Below are 21,883 nucleotides of genomic sequence, written 5' to 3'. Positions count from 1 at the left end.
GAAGTGCTCTATAAACAGGCTTCTTAACACTTCACTGTAGTATGACAGGAGAGGCGGGGGCTTATGTCCTCTGAGGTCAGTGGATACTGGCCTGCACTGTCTCAGCCACCTTGAAAAGATGGGAGTAGATTGTTTGCACAGAGGCCGGACTTCTTTGATTGCCTACAAACACCCTACATCAGTGCTTTCCTCCTTGAATGTGCAAGTATTTACAAAGCGTGAACTTAGATCACAAGGAACAGACTGCATGCTTGCAATATGGTGGGTGACCTCAGTAGTATTAGAGCTTCTTGTTGTGACCCATTGGTTGAGATGGTTGGTGTCCATGCATGAACTTTACCTATGTAAATATGTTTGAGACATTTGTTTTAGAGGACTTGCTATATTCAATCAAGTGTGGCTTCTTGTGGTGCTCAGAATCCAATGAAAATATTTTAAGAGAAAATCCCAAATAGATGAGGAAACGTTTTGGACTTTTCAATTACCAAGGTTTGTTGGAGAAAGATGATCTTCAGCTCCTTCCTAAAGTGGAAAAGCCCAAATATTTTTGACATTTTAATTTTCCAAATATAATTTTTTGCTTGATTGGATGACAAAGAATTGTCCTTGCTGGTTTAGAACATCCTGGTCCGTGGTATCTTTGGGAGCATGAACTGCAAAAAAATCATTGCATATGAATATTGTGATAGACTGCCTCCAGATGTCTGTCTGTTGCTGGGCGAATGAAGCAGTGCATGTCACGTGAGGTGTCTCTTTGAAGCAAGCCTTGCATTACAAGCTGTCTGTCAGGGTTAATTTAGTAAGGGTCATCCAACCTTTTGCATATGTTTTTCAGGCCCGTTCAGCATTGAGTCTTACAAGATGAAGTCAGGCATGGAGAAGTAATAAAATTGATTCTTTAGCCAGTTTCCACAGGTCTACACATGTGGCAATCATGTTGTAGCATGCCTTGACCAATCTGGGACCAAGGCACCTTTGATATCATCATCCACTGCAGCAAGGCTCTGTGGCGTTGTGTCCTCCCTGCAAGGGAGATCTTACGATTGTAACTTCTCCATGGAAGAATGTGTCCCCAAATCCAGGCCAGCGTACTCCAAAAGACAACAGGTACGTACACACACATAAGGTAGGTAATACATGTATTGCCACTTAACATTACAATATATTCTTGCATTCACTCACATTAGACTGGCACTAAATATGTCACACATACTCAGGTCTCTGCATACACATAAGTAGACTATGCCCACTGTAATGAGACACATAGCCTAACTGCATAAATTACATCCAGGACCAATGCAAGAATGTACAAGGTGCTATTCCACCCTTTTACAGTCTTTTACATTAATCCCCACACAATAGCCTACTTGCATCAGTCTGAACTAACGCATTTCTTCTCATTTTTGATGCATTGCTGAAGATACGTCAGTTGTAAGGCCAACTTCAGCAATGCACCACTTTTGAGGCTGTGGCATTGTGGCAGAGTTCCCACGGATGCATCAGAATTTCTGATGCATACTTGGGTCCTTACGCCATGGTGCCTCGTATTGTAAATATGACGTATCCATTGCATTGTAAACTGTCTTGCCGAAGCGTAAGAATTTTCGACGCATCGCTGCTGCAACACATCGATGCATCAGCTCTTGTAAATGAGGTCCTAAGACTTTTATTATGTGGTCAAATCAAATTTTGGTGGATTGTCATTTGCTTCTGACAGGGCATGAAACACTAATTTTCTGTAGAAGTGTTTCACAGTGGTGCATGTCCCAGGAAAGCTTTTTACAGATTACATAAAAATTTTATTAGTGTAATCCACAATGTACACATTGTTTGTTTGTTGAGAACTATTTGAAAAAAAAGGAAATAAATCAAGCACTTTTTCATTATTTGTTGAGAATGAAAACTATTTGAAAAAAAGGAAATAAAACAAGCGCTTTCTGACATGTAGTAAGACTTAATTTGCTTTGTCAAATTGGCTGACAATTGAGTCTAGCCACAATGAATAGAGAAATATTGAGGAGTCAATATTTTAAACATTTTGGCAACAACTCAACATTTCCTCCTGCTTATGGTTACATATATGTGTCTGGACTAAGCATGCTTCTCTGACTTGCTGATCCTATGCCTAAAGGCATTGCCAAATGGCAAACGGTTTTGTCACTTTCTGAGCTCTCCGCGGCTAACATTGGGCTCACACTATGCTTACATATTCTTGCAACACTCTTACTGGCTGTATGTTGAGTAGCTTGATTCAATAGAGTATTTTCTAAAGCCTTCAGATTTTAAATCAAATTCAGATGTCAGACTGGTTGACAATTTCACTAAAACATATCAAGACAAATTTACTCAAGTCCTGCAACTCAACCAAGGAAAAGGCTTATTTGATCCATTTGCACAGTACTAGGAAGCATGTGCTTCATGAAAATGTGTCAGCCCTTTCCAATCCACGATTTAGTTACTGGTAAGAAGTTTACATCAGGGTAAATTAGTAAACTTGTAAGGAATGTGCTGGAAATTTGTATATCTTGTGATCGTGCTCCTACCTTATGTCAAATTCTTAGTGTTGGGTTCCACTGATGCTATTCATCTGCTTTTATTGGCTATGCCAAAGACACTGTTGAAATAACGAAGAAGAAGTATAATTAGGCTCACATTTCTTTATTGCTTCTAGTCACCTCAAAGTCACCTCACTCGCTGGTTCTGTCACCAACACTCCTAAGCAGCTTGTCACTGACATTCTAAAGCAGCTCCCTGGACCAAGCATTCTACCAAAAGGCACGGAGGGGGGTACTGGAACAAGCCATAATGATATACAGAGAGATAATGTAATACCATGTCCAGTTATATGAGAGGATGATGTTGATGCATTAACATATAATATATAAATTATAACACATCCCTTTTTTATGAAGAAGTATGCATATGAGGTTTAGTAACACAAGGAATACTGTTTTAGCAATAAAAACTAAAATGCTTCAGTGACCATTGACTGAAGGCGTAAGATCATTATTTTATGCCATATAGGTTTCCTTTTAATTCTGTCTGAATTCCTAATGCTGAGAGGCTTATCTTCCCCCAACACCCACCACCCACACACGCAACCTTGGCATCGTTCTAGACTCATCTCTCTCCATGACCCAGCAAATCAACGCCACATCATTCTCCTGCTTCAACACCCTTTGCATGCTAAGCAAGAGTTTCAAATAGATTCCTTTAGAAACAAGAAGAAAAGTCACCCACGCCCACATCAGCAGCAGATTGAATGACGGCAATGCCCTCAATGCAGGGACCATAGCCAAGCTTCAAAGAAAACTCCTGCGAATTCAGAACACAGCCGCACGTCTCATCCTCAACCTCCCTCACAACAAACACATATCCACCCACCTCAGACCCCTACACTGGCTGCCCATCAACAAAAGGATAATTTTCAAAGTCCTCGTCCATGCTCACAAAGCCCTCCACGGCACTGGACCGGCCTACCTCAACAAACTAGTAAACTTCCACATACCAACTCGACAGCTCCGCTCCGCTGACCTCGCCCTTGCTACAGTCCCCCGCATCCAACGCACCACCTCTGGCAGCAGATCCTTCTCCCAACTCACCGCCAAGACCTGGAACTCACTCCCCACCAAGCTAAGCAAGAACCGGGACCTCCTAACCTTCAGACAGCACCTCAAAACATGGCTTTTTGAGCAGTAACAGGCAACCCCCCCACACAGCGCCGTGAGACCCTAACGGGTGAGTAGTGTGCTTAAGAAATTATTTGATTGATTAATTGGTTGATTGATCCTCATCGTATCCCCAGGCTGTATCAATGGGTTGTTTTGTAAATGTGTCATGGAACTTGGACAGTCTGTCCATATTCTATGTTTTCCCATAATCCAACATTGCTATGTTTTTTTCGTATTTACGTTATTCTTTTTGGAGCAGAATAGTGGCTGTATTTGGTCATGCAGTTAGTAGTTAGTTATACTACTACTGTTTCTCCTACATTCCAGTTTTTCCTAGACACTCTGTGACTGGTATCATACTGTGCTTTGTATTTCTCTTGCTCTTGTTTAATGCATGTCCCTACTACCTCCTTCTAAACAATTAGGTGCTAATTTGGTACCTGATACTCTGCTTTTGAGTGACAAGAAAGGAGAAATCTGTGACAGCATTGGGGGTTGGGTGGTAGGACCAAAGAATGTCCCTCAATTAATTTTCCAGTGATTCCCTTACATGTGTGGTTAACTGTAAGCATTCTTTGATCATTCCATTGGCTCACTCCATTAGCCTATTGGCTCTGGGGCAATACAATGCAGTGGTGAAATGCTTAATGGATAGTATGTTAAGGTTACACCTGCTTTTTTCAAGGCTTCAAAGACTGACCTTGGAGTTTCATTGTGTTTGTACTTACCGTAAACTAAGACATGTTGAAAACACAAGACATTCATTAGTCCCTTTAAGATTCGCTGCATTATTCTTTGAAATACTGCAGTGGTTGAGGCTAGCCAAAAAGGAATTCTGCAATACCTGTAGTCTCCAAAAAGAGTTATAAAGACTTTAAATCTTGGTGAAATTCAACCTGATGGTACACTTCAGATAAATCTATCACACTAAAGTAACATGCTTTTCCGATCATGCTTAACATTTCATTTATTCTTGGGGTGGGAAACCTATCCACCCAGATGCCTGCATTGAGATATCTGAGATCAACATATAGGGGGTCAGTACAACATTGGTGGTAAAAGCCTCTTACTGCTGTGCAGAAGACCGCCAACACACCGCCGCGGCTGTGGATTTCCGCCACAGCTATTATGACCCACATTTCGGAATCCGCCAAAATTCAGACACCCACACAAGTCCACCACACCAAAGGTCAGTGAAAAACTGGTGAAAACAAAACCTCCACCGTCACGCCAACAGAAATACGCCCACACTATCACGACACATGAATCCACGTGGCAGTCTTTCAACCGCAGTATTCCATTGGCGGTACACACCGCCGTGCTCAAAATACACACACACATACAAAACACTACCACATTGAACAATTCGAAATGCACACACCTGATACACATACAAACAACACTCCCACACACCCATTACAATATAAAACACACACCCACATCACCCACAAACCCCCACAACAAAAAATTCAGAAAGAAGTCCAGAGAGAGATAGCACCAGCAAGAACAACAGCATCCACAGGCACACAACACCATCACGCACAGAACTTCCACACACCTCACACAACACACCACTACATATCAGCACACTTATCACCACACACTCCACCCCACACATCACCTACACCACCCCATGGCACGGCAGACACCCCAGGTTCTCGGAGGAGTAGCTCAGGGTCATGGTGGAGGAAATCTTCTGGGTAGAGCCACAGCTATTCAGAGCCCAGGTGCAGCACACCTCAATTGCAAGGAAGATGGAGCTATGGCGAAGAATAGTGGACAGGGTCAACGCAGTGGGACAGCACCCAAGAAATCGGGAGGACATCAGGAAGAGGTGGAACGACCTACAGGGGAAGGTGCGTTCCGTGGTCTCAAGACACCACCTGGCGGTTCAGCGGACTGGCGGCGGACCTCCACCTCCTCCCCCACAACTAACAACTTGGGAGGAGCAGGTCTTGGCGATTCTGTATCCTGAGGGCCTCGCAGGAGTAGCTGGAGGAATGGACTCTGGTAAGACAAATCCTAATTATTACATCCCCCACCCTACCTGCATGCTATCACATACCCCAACCCTCACCCCCAGCACTCCAACTCCTCACATATGTCCCAACATCACAAACCACCCATCCCAACACCAAGCCCTACATGCAACAACAAAGCATGGACACCCATCACTAAAGCTTGGCCACTGCACATACCCATCCAACCCCCTAAACCATCATCACACAAGGTCCCACACAGGAATGCAAGCACTGGGGTACATGGTCACCCACCCATTGCACACCATGACACACACAGATGTAATAACCATCCTTTTATACCCCTGCAGGACCCCTACCAAGCTTCACCGGACAGGAGGGTCCACACAGGTCCACACCACCAACAGAAGAGGCCCACAGTGATGACACCAGCTCTGTCCAACTGGATCTAGATGACCAGCCCGGCCCATCGGGGACCTCAGGACAGTCGGTTCCCCTCACACAGTCACAGGCCACCACAGACCTTCCCCCCTCTGGAAACACCAGCACAGCACCCACCCAGCGGGCCCATACCTCCATCCCCAGGACACGTCAATCAGCGTTGTGTCCACTACTACAGGGAACCCAGGATAAACCACCACCCCAACAACAACAGGGACCTGGGGGCAGTGGTAGTGGGCACACGGTCCAGGGGACGGAGGCCCAGGAACACAGGGGAACTGGGAGGGCTGCTGTGCGACAGGGGGCTGACAGGCCAAGGGAACCCACTCTCCACGAGGCCCTCTCCTCCATCATGGGAGCATACCACCACTCCCAGGAGACGATGGCAACGTTACTGGCCAAGTTTCAGGAGACCCAGAGCCTGCAGGAGGAACAGTATATGGGTTTCAGGGAGGAACTCAGAACCATCAGCTCCACCCTGGGCATCATCGTAGGGGTGCTGAAGGAAGTACTCAACACCAGGAGGGACACTGTGGCACTACAAGGGGCCCCTGACACTAGCATGGACGATGAACTGCCCACCATCTCCACCGGCGCTAGTGGACAGGACGCCCCGCCACAGGACCACCACACCAGCACCTCACCCCCTGCAGAGGGAGAACCACCCCACAAACAGTCCCTGAGATCGAGGACAAAGACAGAGCATGATGCCAAGACCCCCGCCAAGAAATGAGACCACCCTGATTGTCATCCTACTGTCCCACTTTGTCACCCTGTCCATCCTTAAACTGCCCCAGCTCCACTTCCTATACCCATTTGGGCACTGCACCTGTGAGACTAATAGACTGGACTCTGCCATGAACATTCCCCCGCCATCACCCCTCACCATTTCACTACCCCTCAAATATTGAGCACTTAAATAAACACACTTAAAGCACAAAACAATCTGGAGTCTGTCTGTGATTTCGAAATGGTGTATTAGCAATTACAGTGACAAAATGCTCTTTCAATTGTAATGTCAACATACCTATGTCACACAGCTCTAGTCCATGAGGAATCTAAGCATATGTCACACAGTGGGACCCACATCTGTGAAATCATAAGGGAAAGTGACAACTCAGTGACGACAGACAGTAGAGAGGTAGTAGTGTTATAGTACATGTAGTAGGGAGGTCTGTACTCTTACCTGTGTCTCACTGGAAATATTGCTGGATCACTGAGTCCCTGTTGTTCATGTCTTATTCCTCTGCTTCCTCGTCTTCACTGTCCACAGGCTCCACAGCTGCAACAACACCGCAATCTGGACCATCCTCCTGCAAAAAAGGCACCTGTCGTCGCAATGCCAAGTTATGAAGCATACATCAGGCCATGATGATCTGGCACACCTTCTTTGGTGAGTAGAATAGGGATCCACCTGTCATATGGAGGCACCGGAACTTGGCCTTCAGGAGGCCGAAGGTCCGCTCTATAATCCTCCGAGTTCGCCCATGGGCCTCATTGTAGCGTTCCTCTGCCCTTGTCCTGGGATTCCTCAGTGGGGTCAGTAGCCATGACAGGTTGGGGTAACCAGAGTCACCTGCAAATGGTGAGGGACAACTGATAGACACGCACTAACCTGGAGGGATATCCCCAGACACAGACAACCATTCCCACTGACTTGCTTCCAGGTGCTCACTTCATAGCCACAAACAGTGCCTCTGGAGTTGACCCATCACATAAGGGATGCTGCTATTCCGCAGCATTTAGGCGTCATGCACTGAGCCAGGGAACTTGGCATTCACATGGGAGATGTACTGGTCTGCCAAACATACCATCTGTACATTCATAGAATGATAACTCTTCCGGTTTCTGTACACCTGTTCACTCCTGTGGGGGGGGGACCAAAGCCACATGGGTCCCATCAATGGCACCTATGATGTTGGGGATATGTCCCAGCGCATAGAAATCACCTTTCACTGTAGGCAAATCCTCTACCTGAGGGAAAACGATGTAGCTCTGCATGTGTTTCAGAAGGGCAGACAACACTCTGGACCATACGTTGGAAAACATAGGCTGGGAGATCCCTGATGCTATGGCCACTGTTGTTTGAAAAGACCCGCTTGCAAGGAAATGGAGCACTGACAGCACCTGCACTTGAGGGGGGATTCCTGTGGGATGGCGGATTGCTGGCATCAGGTCTGGCTCCAACTGGGTACACAGTTCCTGGTTTGTGGCACGGTCAAGCCTGTATGTGATAAAAACATGTCGCTCCTCCATTGTTGACAGGTCCACCAACGGTCGGTACACCGGAGGATGCTGCCATCTCCTCACATGTCCCAGCGGACGGTGCCTATGAAGGACAGCAACGAGCACAGAGTGAAACAACTCAGAGGTATGTACCCACAGTTTACCCAGAACACCAATCATACACAAAAGATGGCCTGTTGAGTCTAGGCTTAGGTATGTGTGACGCAGTTGGAAATGAAGCCATGTGGGCCCCTGAAATGGTGGCTGCCTGACCTCAAAAGTGGGACAATGGGATGTGAGGTAACTGCGCTGGCGTTGTACACCGTCGCGGTAGGCGGTCGAAGATGTGGTGCAATGCTGCATTGGTTAACATTGGACCCTATGGGTCCCAGGAGCCAATGACGATGTACGCCGGCGGTGACGGTACGCACCGCCGCGGACGTGACCGCCATTTTCTATCTGTACAATCACTCAATACCTGATTTTCGACAGGAGAGGACCTACACTGCAAGTGCTCCTGTGACCTCGGTCTGGAAGAGACAATGGCTCGAGTGTCTGGGGAAAGGGCACCTGCCTTCACATCGGAGGAGATGGAGGAGCTCGTGGATAGGGTCCTCCCCCAGTACACGCTACTCTACGGTCCTCCAGACAAACAGGTAAGTACACAGGGAGCATGTTGTATGGGCTATGCCTGTGTGGAGAGGGCTGGATGTAAGAAGGAAGGGGGGAGAGTGCTGCGTGCATGAAAGACGGTGAATGCATGTGTCACATGGCAAGGGTAGGGATGGGGGCCAATCACTTTGACGGTGCAGTTGGTAATAACTTCTCTTTTTCCACTGTACATTTCATGTAGGTCAGCGCCCACCAGAAAAAAGATATTTGGCGTGCCATCACCAAGGACGTCCAGACCCTGGGGGTCTACCACAGACGGAGCACCCACTGCTGGAAAAGATGGGAGGACATTCGCCGCTGGAGCAAGAAGACGGCAGAGGCTCAGCTGGGGATAGCCTCCCAACGTGGGAGGGGTGCCCTTCGCACCATGACCCCCCTGATTTTCAGGATCCTGGCGGTGGCCTACCCGGAGTTGGATGGGCGCTTGAGGGCATCACAGCAGCCACAAGGGGGTGAGTACACTAGCATTCTGCTGACTTTGCGTGCAGTGGAGGGGTCTGGGTGGGGGAGGTGGGCTGTGGGTTTCCGTAGGCCAGGGCGAGTTCCGTAGGCAAGGCCCCTCCATAAGGCAGGCCATGTGGCACCCCACCCTACTTCTGTAGAGTGCCAAGTATACCTAGTCATGCCCCCTGTGTGATCTATGTGTGCAGATGTCGTCCATAGCCTTGTAGGCCATTTCCCAGGAATTGCACAGTGGAGCCCAAGAGTGCGGCGTAGTGCAGGGGGCTTCTGTGTCTGTAGTGTCCGCCAACGGTAGTGGTAATGCATGCACTCAACATGTCTTTCTTCTCTCTCCTCCCCTTTTTGTGGTCTCCCTGTTCTTGTGTGCATTAGCATCATTAGGCGGAGGAGCAGTGGCACCGGAGCACGAGGGAGCTGCATCCCACATGGCCCTGGAGGGCGACACTATGGAGTCTGAATTCACCAGTGGGACGAAGGGCGAGGGGAGCTCTGCGGAGGGGACAGGAGCTGACACCAGTGACACAGACTCGTCCTCTGATGGGAGCTCCCTTGTGGTGGTGGCAAAATCTGTGCCTCCCGCATCTACAGGTACAGCCCCCACCCCCCTTACCAGCAACGCCCTCCCAGCAGCCCCTCAGCCTTTGCCCCGTGCCCGCTCACCCAGGAGGGTGGGCATCACATTCGCCCCAGGCACCTCAGGCCCTGCCCCAGTCACCCCTGCTGCCCTCAGTGAGGAGGCCATTGACCTCCTCAGGTCCCTCACTGTTGGGCAGTCTACCATTTTGAATGCCATCCAAGGTGTAGAGAGGCAGTTGCAACAAACCAATGCATTCCTGGATGGCATTCATTCTGGTCTGGCGGCCCTTCAGCGAGCTTTTCAGACTCTGGACTCAGCACTGATGGCAGCCATTGTCCCCGACTCTAGCCTCCCCCCTCCAACTTCCTCCACCCCGACCCAATCCCCTGTACCTCAGCTTATCCCAAGCACGCCTACAGACCAACATGCACACACGTCAACACACAAGGGAAGCTCAGGCAAACATAAGCACCACACATCCCTCAGGCATTCACGCAGGCATCACACACATGCAGACACACCAACATCCACTGCCTCCACTGTGTCCCCCTCCTCCCTCCCAGTCTCGTCTACACTCACACCTGCATGCACTACCTCTACAGCCACTACGTCCCTCTCCAGCACACCCACCACCACAAGCCGCACACGTGCAGTCACCACCCCACTACCATTCACACGTCCCCTGTGTCCTCTCCCAGTGTGTCTGTGACGCCCCCTCCCAAGATACACAAACGCAGGCACACACCCACCCAACAGCCATCCACCTCACGACAGCCTCCAGCGCATGCACCTTCACCCAAAGTCACCAAACGTACACCTCCTACAACCACCATCTCTTCCTCCACTCCCAAACCCCCTCCATCTACCCATCCCAGTGTGTCCCAAAAACTTTTCCTGTCCAGCCTTGACCTCTTTTTCACACCTCCCCCACCCCGTCCATCTCATAGGTCCTGAACTAGCACCTGAGCTACAACATCTCCGGGACCAGTGGTGCCTGTAGTCACCGGCCCACCAGCCCACCTGCCAGGATGCCACCGCCAGCACTAGCCCACCTGTCCAGGAGGCCACCGCCAGCACTAGCCCCACTGGGCCATGAAGGACCGCCAGCACTAGCCCCACTGGGCCACAAAGGACCGCCAGCACTAGCCCCGCTGGTCCATGAAGGACCGCCAGCAAAAGCCCCGCTGGGCCATGAAGGACCACCAGCAAAAGCCCCGCTGGGCCATGAAGGACCGCCAGCAGCTGAGACCCTGCAATGGAGACCGCCATCTCAAGCACCGCTGAACAGGGCACCGCCATCTCAAACACCGCTGAACAGGGCACCGCCATCTCAAGCACCACTGCACAGGGCACCGCCATCTCAAGCACCGCTGCACAGGGCCCCGCCATCTCAAGCACCGCTGCACAGGGCACCGCCATCTCAAGCACCGTGAGCGGCAAGGGCACTGACGCAACTGAGTCCGTCACGGGGTGAGTGATGCACTCTGGGCACCATTCCCCCTCCAGAACCAGTGGAGAAAGGCATCCACTCCCTCTGTCCTTAGCAGGATAAAGCACTCTGGGCACAAAGCCCCCTCCAGAACCAGTGGAGAAAGGCATCCACTTCCTCTGTCCTTAGCAGGATGAAGCACTCTGGACACGAAAGCCCCCTCCAGAACCAGTGGGGACTGTTATCCACTTGAGAGACTGTGGCTTTGCACTCCCTAGAATTGAACAGTGGGGAGCCCACCCACTGTAGAGACTTGAGAGACTGTGGCTTTGCACTCCCCAGGATTGAACAGTGGGCAGCCCACCCACTGTAGAGACTTGAGAGACTGTGGCTTTGCACTCCCCAGGATTGAACAGTGGGCAAACCACCCACTGTAGAGACTTGAGAGACTGTGGCTTTGCACTCCCCAGGATTGAACAGTGGCCAAACCACCCACTCTAGAGACTTGAGAGACTGTGGCTTTGCACTCCCTAGGATTGAACAGTGGGCATGTGGCCCCCTTGTGGATTTGGCGTTGTGCACTCAAGCGGCTGAGGTGCCCCCCCTTTCCCTCCCCCTGAGGTGCCTGTTTAGTTGCTGCCTGATGCCCCTGCAGTGTTCTCTCCGTCATGGTTGGGGATCTTGTGTAGGCCTTGCCCATACCGTGTGGTCCCAGTGGTCCACGGACTTTCTTAGTGCACTACCTGGACTACTATGCTTGGTATATATTATGTACATGGTGTATATATATATTTCTGCCTACTTGCTTTTAATACATTCCAAAGGTTACACTCATTTTCTATTGTCTTTGCATTCTTCCAGGGGGTTTGGGGGGTGTAACTGTGATGTACTGATATGCATTATTGCGTGTGTTGTAGTGGGTGAGGGTGGGGGTGGGGGTGTTGCGTGTGTGTGTCACTGTTTTTTCCCTCCCCCCTCCCCTGTGTCGTAGGTGCAGTACTCACCGTGGTCTTCGCCGCCGGCATTCGTGCTCCTGGTAGAGGAGCAGGAAGACTATTGCAGGGAGAATTTAGAGTTCCGGGTCCATGGCGTCCTCATTCCTCGTGGTGTGTGTAGAGGTGAGCGTTTTTCCTTCGGGATTCCTGTGTTTTTATCCGCGGTGAATCCGCTGCGGAAAAGGTGGTGGTTTGGGTTGTCATAATAGTGTGGGCGGTACATTGTCTTCCGCCTGTCTGTTGGCGGTGACCAGCGCTGTTTGTTTGTACCACCGTGGCGGTCGGAGTGTTAAAGTGGCTGTCTTTGTTGGCGGTTTCCGCCACGGTCGTAATAGCACATTTTTTACCGCCGGCCTGTTGGCGGTCTTACCGCCCCTTTAACACTGACCGCCAGGGTTGTAAGGACCACCATAGTCTTATCACTTTACCACCTGCTTTGTTGGTAATTACAATGGGTGACAGCCATTCTGATCTCTCAATGAGTTCAATTACCCCTTGCTCTTCTAACTTTGAACTCCTGCCTTAAAGGATCCTCCATAAGATGAGGAATGGGTCTAACTTTATGTACCGATGGGTTTACCTTGTTTTTGAGTCTGATCTTATGTTGGTAATCTTCAAGAGCACTAATTTGTTTTCAAACAGTTCTTGAAACTCCTTACATACGTCCTGTCCTGTACATGTCCTATGACAAAGGAAGACTTGTACAGGGTTATTAGGATCCAATTTTATGCTTAGTTCCCTTGGGTGCCTCGATCCTAATAGGTTGGATCCATTAGTGGTCATGTAGATTTTTCTTATAGTTGATCTTTCTTTAAATTCAATATGCATAGAAGCCATGCCTAACAAGGGAATTGGGTCCTTATTATACTCACTCCCTAGGATTTATATCTGCTTCCTGCAGCTCGTATCCTTTTTTGGAAAATGTATTCTCAAATGCATTCTTTTCTACCAAAGTGTATGGAAAACATGAGTCTGAAAAAACGTAATTTCTTCCCCATCTAAAATTATTTTCCACCTTGTGTATTGTCTTCTTTATTATCAATCTGAAAAATATTTTTTTCTTGGTTATCATCCCCTTTCTCTACAATATGCATTTGTTTGGTTTACCCATTTTGCATACTCTTGCATAATGTCCTCTTTTGTTACATCTTCTGCATACACCCTGCCTTGCCAGACAATTAAAGCTATTAGCCATATGATTGATTTTACCACACCTTTAGCACTTGGGTTTACTCCCTTCTTGTGTGGATTTCCATTTACTCCTGCTTTTGTTCAATTTGCAATACCATCTTCTAACTTTTGTCCCACATGTACTTCTTCATTAGGATTGGGCTGTTTCATAACCTTTATGCATTCAGCTGTGTGTTCTATGTTTTTAGCAATTTCTAACGCCTCTTTCAGATCAGGATTATTTGTAAATAACTTTTCCTGTATCTTACTGTTGTTCATACACCTGACTGCTTGGTCACAAATCAATGAATCACATTACGAACCAAAGTCACAAGTATTTGCCAGTTTCCTGACTACAGCAACATAACCGGTTATTTTGTTTCATTTTTGTCTTGAATTCTACTAAAAATCTTGTGCCTTTCTAACACAACATTTATTTTTTTACCAAAATGTTCCTATAATTTTTGTACGCAGTTTGGTGTACATCAAACTGTTAATTTTCATTATCTTCCCCATTCAGGATGGCGTCGCTTAGAGTTTCAAAACGTTTCCTTATTTGCACCCCCAAATTGTGCAACATTATTTGTTGTTTTCTGAATGGTGAAATTGTTTCACCCCCAATGGCTACCAAATATGATTCAAATCATTTCACCTACTTATTCCAGGGTACAATTGAATTACCAACATCGTTCAAAAAGGGAGGGGGTTGGCTCATAATTGCTGCAGCCATACTTATTGATCTGAAGATTAAAATATAGTTTACACTTGTATGATTGAAATTCCATTAAGTTAAAGATAACTTATGATATGCTAATGTGTTAATTCAAATAGCATGCATGCAACATTAAGTTTTAGTACGGGAGACCGATACTGCATACATTGATATTACTCCTGTAATACCTTCCAATATGGCGGATGATGACAGATAAGAGAACTGCTAGGCTGAGTTACTAGATATCGCTGATATTCAACAAGAAAAGGAACTTTGCCCCAAGTGGAGAGACTTAGACCTTCAAAGCATAAGAGCATGTTTACTGGGAACTAGGAGAAGTTACCTTGTGAGAATTTGTAATTTACTGTATGTTATTTTGCAGACTTATGTAGCCAACCAACAACTGTACTAATTGAGCTGGCTCAGTCTAAACACCTGCTGAAATGTTCAATTTTATGCATGGATTCTTCCGGTATTAGTCATGGGAGAGGGAAATAGTCTGGAATATTCCAATGTTGCACTTCAATCATAGGAGACTTTGGTGAAAAATGTTTTAGCTGTCAACGACAGGTTTATTCCTGAAAGATCAGATGTTTCTTCGTGTAGTGGTTTGCAGCGCTAGTAGCCATGATCCTAGGTTACCACAGCGCTGCCATGCCTGCAAGTGTGACGGCTCCTCCCTAATATCTGAGCACGGGCACACCCCCATTTCCAAGGAAATGTAAAACACTGCTCTGCCAGTGTGACAAGTTCTTCACTGAAAGTCAAGCGCAAACACTTCTGTTATGTTTGGGAGGGGCGCCCCACAGTTCTCGGCGCACAGGGGTGTTTTGTATGTCTAAACCCCGTGCATGCCGGAAGGTTCCAACCTCCCTGTTTATGTGAGCGAGATGGTATGGGCGCCGTGACGCAAGGGAGCTAATAAAGTGTTTGACTCGGCAGGTGGGTGGGACTAAGACCCCCGGCCGAGGAAGCGTAACGATCTACCTGTGTGTCCCGTGTCCATGTAATTTCAACCGCGTGTTTGCGGCCCGCGCGTTACTTACCAGAATGTAAAGCCCCGATCGGCCGGTGCACTTCCATGCGCGCTGCGCACGCAAAAGACCAAACAAATTGGCGACGAGGCGGCGAACCCACGTGGCGAAAGAGGCGGTGTGAAAAAAAAGAGCCGCTGAAGCAAATCAGCGCGAGGCGAAATTAATCCTCCACATGCCCATACTGGAGTGAGCTGCAGCCCCGGAGAAACGCGCGCTCAGCAAGAAAGAAAGTAGACGGTGTCCTAAGACAATACAACGGCCTGTGGAGACTGGTCGACAGCCCGAGCACAGAAAGGAGGTGAGAGAGAGTACGGCTCACGAACGAAGGGGCACAGACATCTGGGTTTCAATAAATAAAAAATAAAATAAAAAATAAACGTCGAATTAACAGAAGAAGGGACAGGAAAAGAAAAACAAAGCATATTTTGAGAAAACAAAAGGGGAACAACAATAAAAGGCCGGAAAAGTTGGACAAAAGTTAAGGACATAAAGAGGGGACACATATATAAAAAAAAAAAAAAAAAAAAAAAAAAAAAAAAAATGGCTACATTCCCGGTCATAGAGCCTTTTATTATGGAAGGCCCCCATCAGCACAGGCAGCAAAGTGGAAATCATGGGTGGAACGGTTAGAAAACTACTTTGCAGCGGTTGCACTAGACCCGGATAGACAAAGACCAATGCTTCTGCACATGGGAGGAGCGATGCTGCACAGAGTCAGCAAGACAGTAGCTGAAGAAGGGCCCCCATTCACGTACCGAAGCTAAAAAGGGCAATAACTGCATATTTCGAACCAATGGCAAATCCAGACTATGAACGATTCCTCCTGCGCCAGGCCAAACAAAGCTCAGATGAATCAGTAGATACATACTATGCAAGGTTAAAGGAATTAGCAAGCACGTGCACACTGCCTGACCCAGATGATGAGATAAGAGCACAATTTATCCAAGGATGCCACTCAACAAAGCTAAGAGAGCACATCCTTCAGGTCCCAGGCATGACGATGGCGAACATGCTGACGATGGGCAGGTCAAAAGAACTGTCCAGGGTAAGAGCCGCACACATGGAAACAGCGCTTGCACAAACTATAAAAACAGAACCGGTAAACGTCATAGCATCAAACAGCATGACAAAAAAGAAAGACAGAACAAAACTGACAGGGGCGCAACGATCATGCTACATGTGTGGAGGATCATTCCCACACCAAGGAAAATGTCCAGCTCAAGGGAAACAATGTGCCAATTGTCAAAAGCTGAATCATTTTGCAAAAGTTTGTCGATCAAACACCAGAACAAAAGGAGAGAGACAAAAGACAAGTCAAGGGGCCAAGGCGATACAACCACCAGATCTCAGTCCTGACATGGATGATGATGATGAGCCAGAAGACACTGTGTACATAATCCATGCAACGAAACCAGGCTGTACAAGCCGGAAAAAAATTCCCAGATGCCAAGTCACAGTAGCGGGACACCAGGTTATGGCCCTCATTGACACAGGGGCGTTAATAAATATACTGGCACAATCTGACTTCGATAAAATGCCATGTCACCCCCCTTTGCGACGCACCATGGTACAAGTCTTCGCATTCGGATCAACCAGGCCTCTCCCAATGGCGGGAGTCTTCGTGACGGATATCAATCATGAGGAAGAAAAGGTACAATCCAAGGTGTACGTCACCAAAATAGGAACCGGAATGCTGCTCAGCTGCCGCACTGCAGAAGAGTTGAAATTAGTGACGTTCGCATTTAGCATTCACGTCGGGGGGCTAGTCAGTCTACAGGAAGAATACGCAGACATCTTCCAAGGAATTGGCTGCCTAAAAGGCCGCCAAATAAAGCTACATATAGATAAATCAATAGAACCAGTCGCGCTGAAACACCGACGCATTGCATTTCATCTCCGCCCACAAGTGGAGGCGGAACTAAAAAAACTGGAAGAGGCGGACATAATTGAGAAAGTAGAAGGGCCAACCCCATGGGTGTCACCCATAGTGGTCACTAGAAAGCCGAAGCAACCAGGGGAGGTACGCATATGCGTAGACATGCGCCTCCCAAACGTAGCCATCAAGAGGGAGCGCCACCTCACCCCGACGGTAGACGATATAGTGGCAAAGGTCAGCGGGTCCAAGTGGTTCTCAAAAATGGATCTACGAGCAGGATACCACCAAATAATGTTGGCTCTGGAGTCTAGAGCGATCACTACGTTCTCTACCCATGTGGGACTACGCCGGTACCGACGTTTGAGTTTTGGGATTGCCAGCGCAGCAGAAGTCTTCCAGGACACAATCAGAGGAGTTCTAGCTGGCCTGGAGGGAGTCATAAACGTGAGTGACGATATCTTGGTACATGCACCCACAGTGGAGGTACACATGCAGAGATTACGGGCAGTATTCCAACGACTGCAGGAAAATGGACTAACTTTGCATCGCAAGAAGTGCGAGTTTTTGAGAAAAGACATTGCTTTCTTTGGGTATCATTTCTCAGGAAAAGGAGTTCGGCCGGACCCAGAGAAAGTAGCAGACATAAAATCAGCACAACCACCCACTTCAGTCACCGGCGTGCGAAGTTTCCTGGGGATGGTAACTTACTGCGGGAGGTTCATTCCCAATCTAACCTCCCTCACGGCCCCCCTCAGGGAGCTCACTAAGGCCCACACTCCGTGGGAGTGGAATGAGACACAAGAGAAGGCATTTCAGGACACAAAACAGGCACTATCAGCAGAGACAACGCTAGTTTTCTTTGACCCAGCAAACGAAACAGAAATATCAGTGGATGCGAGCCCAACAGGTCTTGGAGCAGTGTTGTCTCAAAAGAAAAAGGAAGGTGACTGGACCCCTGTGGCATATGCCAGTCGAGCATTGACAGAAACGGAACAAAGATATTCACACATAGAAAAGGAGGCACTAGCAGTCAACTGGGCCTGTCGCCACTATTATCTATATATATATGGTCACCCATTCACGGTATACACCGATAAGAAGCCGCTGATACCATTATTCAACAAGACAGCCTCACAGCCTCCCCCTAGAATTGAAAAATGGATTCTCCAGTTGCAAGGGTATCAGTTTGCAGTGGTATATCGCCCAGGGGGCACAAAACCCAGCAGATTATTTGTCTCGGCATGCAAGACCGTTTACTGAACGGGAAAAGGAGGAGATCGAGAGTACGGAGGAGTACGTGAGGTTGATAGTGGAGAGGTCTAGGCCACTGCCTATATCCCTAAAAGAAATACAAGAGGCAACAAAGGAAGATGAGGTATTGCAATTGGCAATATCCTGTGTAAGCGATGGGAGATGGCATTTGTTGAAGCAGAATCTGAATCTAAGAACCAAGGAAGCCAACCACGATATGCAGGCCTTGTTTCGAGTCAGGCTAGAGCTGGCCGTGTCGCCGGAAAACTGCCTGCTGAGAGGAAGTAGGTTAGTTATTCCGGACCGCCTGAGACAAAGAACTGTTGAGTTGGCCCACAGTGCCCACCAGGGCGTGGTTAAAACAAAAGCTCGACTGAGGAGCAAAGTGTGGTTCCCTGACCTAGACATCTGGGTAGAGAAGATCATACAGAGGTGCCACGCATGTCAAATGGTAGGGCCGACGGATCCGCCGCCCCCCATCATCACCGAATCCATCCAGGCAAAGCCCTGGCAAAGAGCCAGCGCGGATCTTGGAAGCTTGCCGGATGGAAGACACATGCTAGTTGTGATTGACGATTTCTCCAAATATCCGGAGGTCGAAGTTTTAGAATCGACAGTCACGGAAAAGGTCATACCATGTATAGAGAAAATAATGGCTACGCATGGTTTGATGCAGGAATTAAGGACTGACAACGGTCCCCCATTTTCGAGCAATGAGTTTGCAGCATATCTGGCATCGCATGGCATCCACCACAGAAAAATCACTCCACGATGGCCTCAAGCCAATGGTTTATGAGGACCCTCAATAAGGTATTGCGGATTGCGGTAGCGAGGGAGAAAAATATAGACTGCGCGATACTTGAGTTTTTGAGAGAGTATCGGCTGACCCCTCACAGTACAACTGGTGTCTCCCCGAGCCAGATCTGCATACCAAGACAAATAAGGGATACCATTCCCCAGGTGGAAACCCTCACCGAGGCATAAGGACAATCAAAGAACAGGCACAAACAAGTGGAAGTGAGACTACGACAGAGACAGGTCCAAAATGAGAGAATGTCAAGGAAAAGGAGAGCGCATCCCAGACGTCTGAGTATAGGGGATGTGGTACTCATGAAAAATCGACATCTGGCCGGGAAGTTCAGAACAACTTTCGAATCGGGCCTGTGGACTGTCACTCGAGTAAAGGGGACGCTAGTGACCGTCACCCGAGGAAGCGAGATGGTAACCAGGAACATTTCTTGTTTCAAAAAATACCACGGAGATCATTTTATTCATCACAGGAGCGAAAGTGATCGCAGCCATGAGGTAGAAGATGAAGATATAGAGCGACCAGGGTTTTTCCTGGGGAGTGAACTTGAGACTAGTCATACCGGCAACGGGGAGGATGTCAGAGTGGGAGATCTGGCACCTACGGGGGTGTCAACCCCGGTTGAGGAGAGCCTATCTGCAGAGGGGCTGGTGGAGAAAGACAGCCGGGTGGTGAGTCAAAGAAGAGGAGAAGGAAGGTATTATCTGAGGTCCCGCGTATCACCCCCAGAGCGGCTGAAGGACTATGTGTGTGAGTAAAGTGGACACTGTAAGGGGTGTGTATTATGGTGGTCGAAATGCTAGTGGAAAAGTCAGTGTGTGCAAGGTTACAACCACGTATTCAAGGAAGAACACACTGCTGTTTAGTTGTAAGTTAATTTATAGTTGAGGAGGAATGTTATGTTTGGGAGGGGCGCCTCACAGTTCTCGGCGCACAGGGGTGTTTTGTATGTCTAAACCCCGTGCATGCCGGAAGGTTCCAACCTCCCTGTTTATGTGAGCGAGATGGTATGGGCGCCGTGACGCAAGGGAGCTAATAAAGTGTTTGACTCGGCAGGTGGGTGGGACTAAGACCCCCGGCCGAGGAAGCGTAACGATCTACCTGTGTGTCCCGTGTCCATGTCATTTCAACCGCGTGTTTGCGGCCCGCGCGTTACTTACCAGAATGTAAAGCCCCGATCGGCCGGTGCACTTCCATGCGCGCTGCGCACGCAAAAGACCGAACAACTTCCACAATGTTACTCAGCTGTGCCCGTCAGAACGACAGGCTTGTTCTGAGTGCCAGACCCACACGCTAAATTTCTACGCTGCTGCTTTTCACCTACACAAACTCCTCTCTCAGCACTTCACGATAGATGTGCACATATTCAAGGCTGTGCCTGTCAGCGCAACAGGCTCCCAAAGACCGTGTAGGGGATGCCTCACTCAGAACTCACACAGCAACCTCCGATAACAAGGTTCCCTTTCCAGTCTGCTTTACAACCCAATGTCATACATTCCAGGCATGCCTCAAAACAGAGGGTGGTAAAGGAAGCACAATTACTCTAGACAATCCTCCTGATAATTCTGGATAGGGATAGATCCCCATCACAACCCATGTAAATAGAGTCAGTAAGCTAGTAATACAGCTCAGAAATTATATTTAAGGCTGGGTGTGAAAAGACGTGTGAACATGGAACGGTTAATCAGTTTACATCTCCTACTGGAGAGTATCTCCTCTCAGTTCGTACGCATCAGCACAGGTTCACCTTGAGAGTCTAACAGCTGGATTACAACTCTGGTAATACATGAGTGACCACAAGATGCAGGGGTGGAGGTGACACTCTGTCCTCTGCACAGCTGGATCCCATCCCTCATGCCACTTATGTTGGAATAACAAAGAAGAAGTATAATTAGGCTTCAGTTTCATTATTGCTTCTAGTCACCTCCTAATCACCTCATTCATTAATTCTGTTACCAACACCTCAGCAGGTTGTTACAGACATTCTAAAGCAGCTGCCCAGACCAACCGTTTTATCAAAAGACAAGAGAGTAAGGAACTGGAGGGAATCAAAGGCGAAAGGAACAAACCCTAATGATATATATATGGAGATAATATAATACCATCTCCAATTATACGAGATGATGTTGCATTAACATAAATTATAACAGGCACATGATATAAGGTGTGGGTATGATTGTTTTCGGCCAGTTGCCAGACTACTAGTGAGTCTTACACTGAATCTTACCCTTAGTGAATGGGAAATACCACTATCACTAGGAGTGAGGAGGAAGTCGGTCACAGTGAACTACCAATGAAATATTAGAGTATTGACCTTAGGGGGACTGTGTAGTTGTGTGCAAATGTTTTATTTACTTTTGTGTTGTTACCCGCAAAATAAAATATTTCTCTTTTCCATAAAAGTGAGTATTTGGCTAGACAATAATGTATTGCTGCTGCTGTGTGCATTTTGAGTTGTGAGCTTGTGTTCACCCCTGTATCTACCTCCCTTCCCTACTCCCTGAGGGGGCCTTGAACTGCTCAGAACACTCTATTCCTGAGCGCCAAGTGATGAAGGGGTACTTGGCCAAGTTGCTC

The sequence above is a fragment of the Pleurodeles waltl genome, chromosome 4_1 (assembly GCF_031143425.1).
Source record: "Pleurodeles waltl isolate 20211129_DDA chromosome 4_1, aPleWal1.hap1.20221129, whole genome shotgun sequence".
Taxonomy (NCBI): Eukaryota; Metazoa; Chordata; class Amphibia; order Caudata; family Salamandridae; genus Pleurodeles; species Pleurodeles waltl.
The sequence above is the reverse complement of the archived record's forward strand: the minus strand, read 5'-3'. Positions refer to the sequence as shown.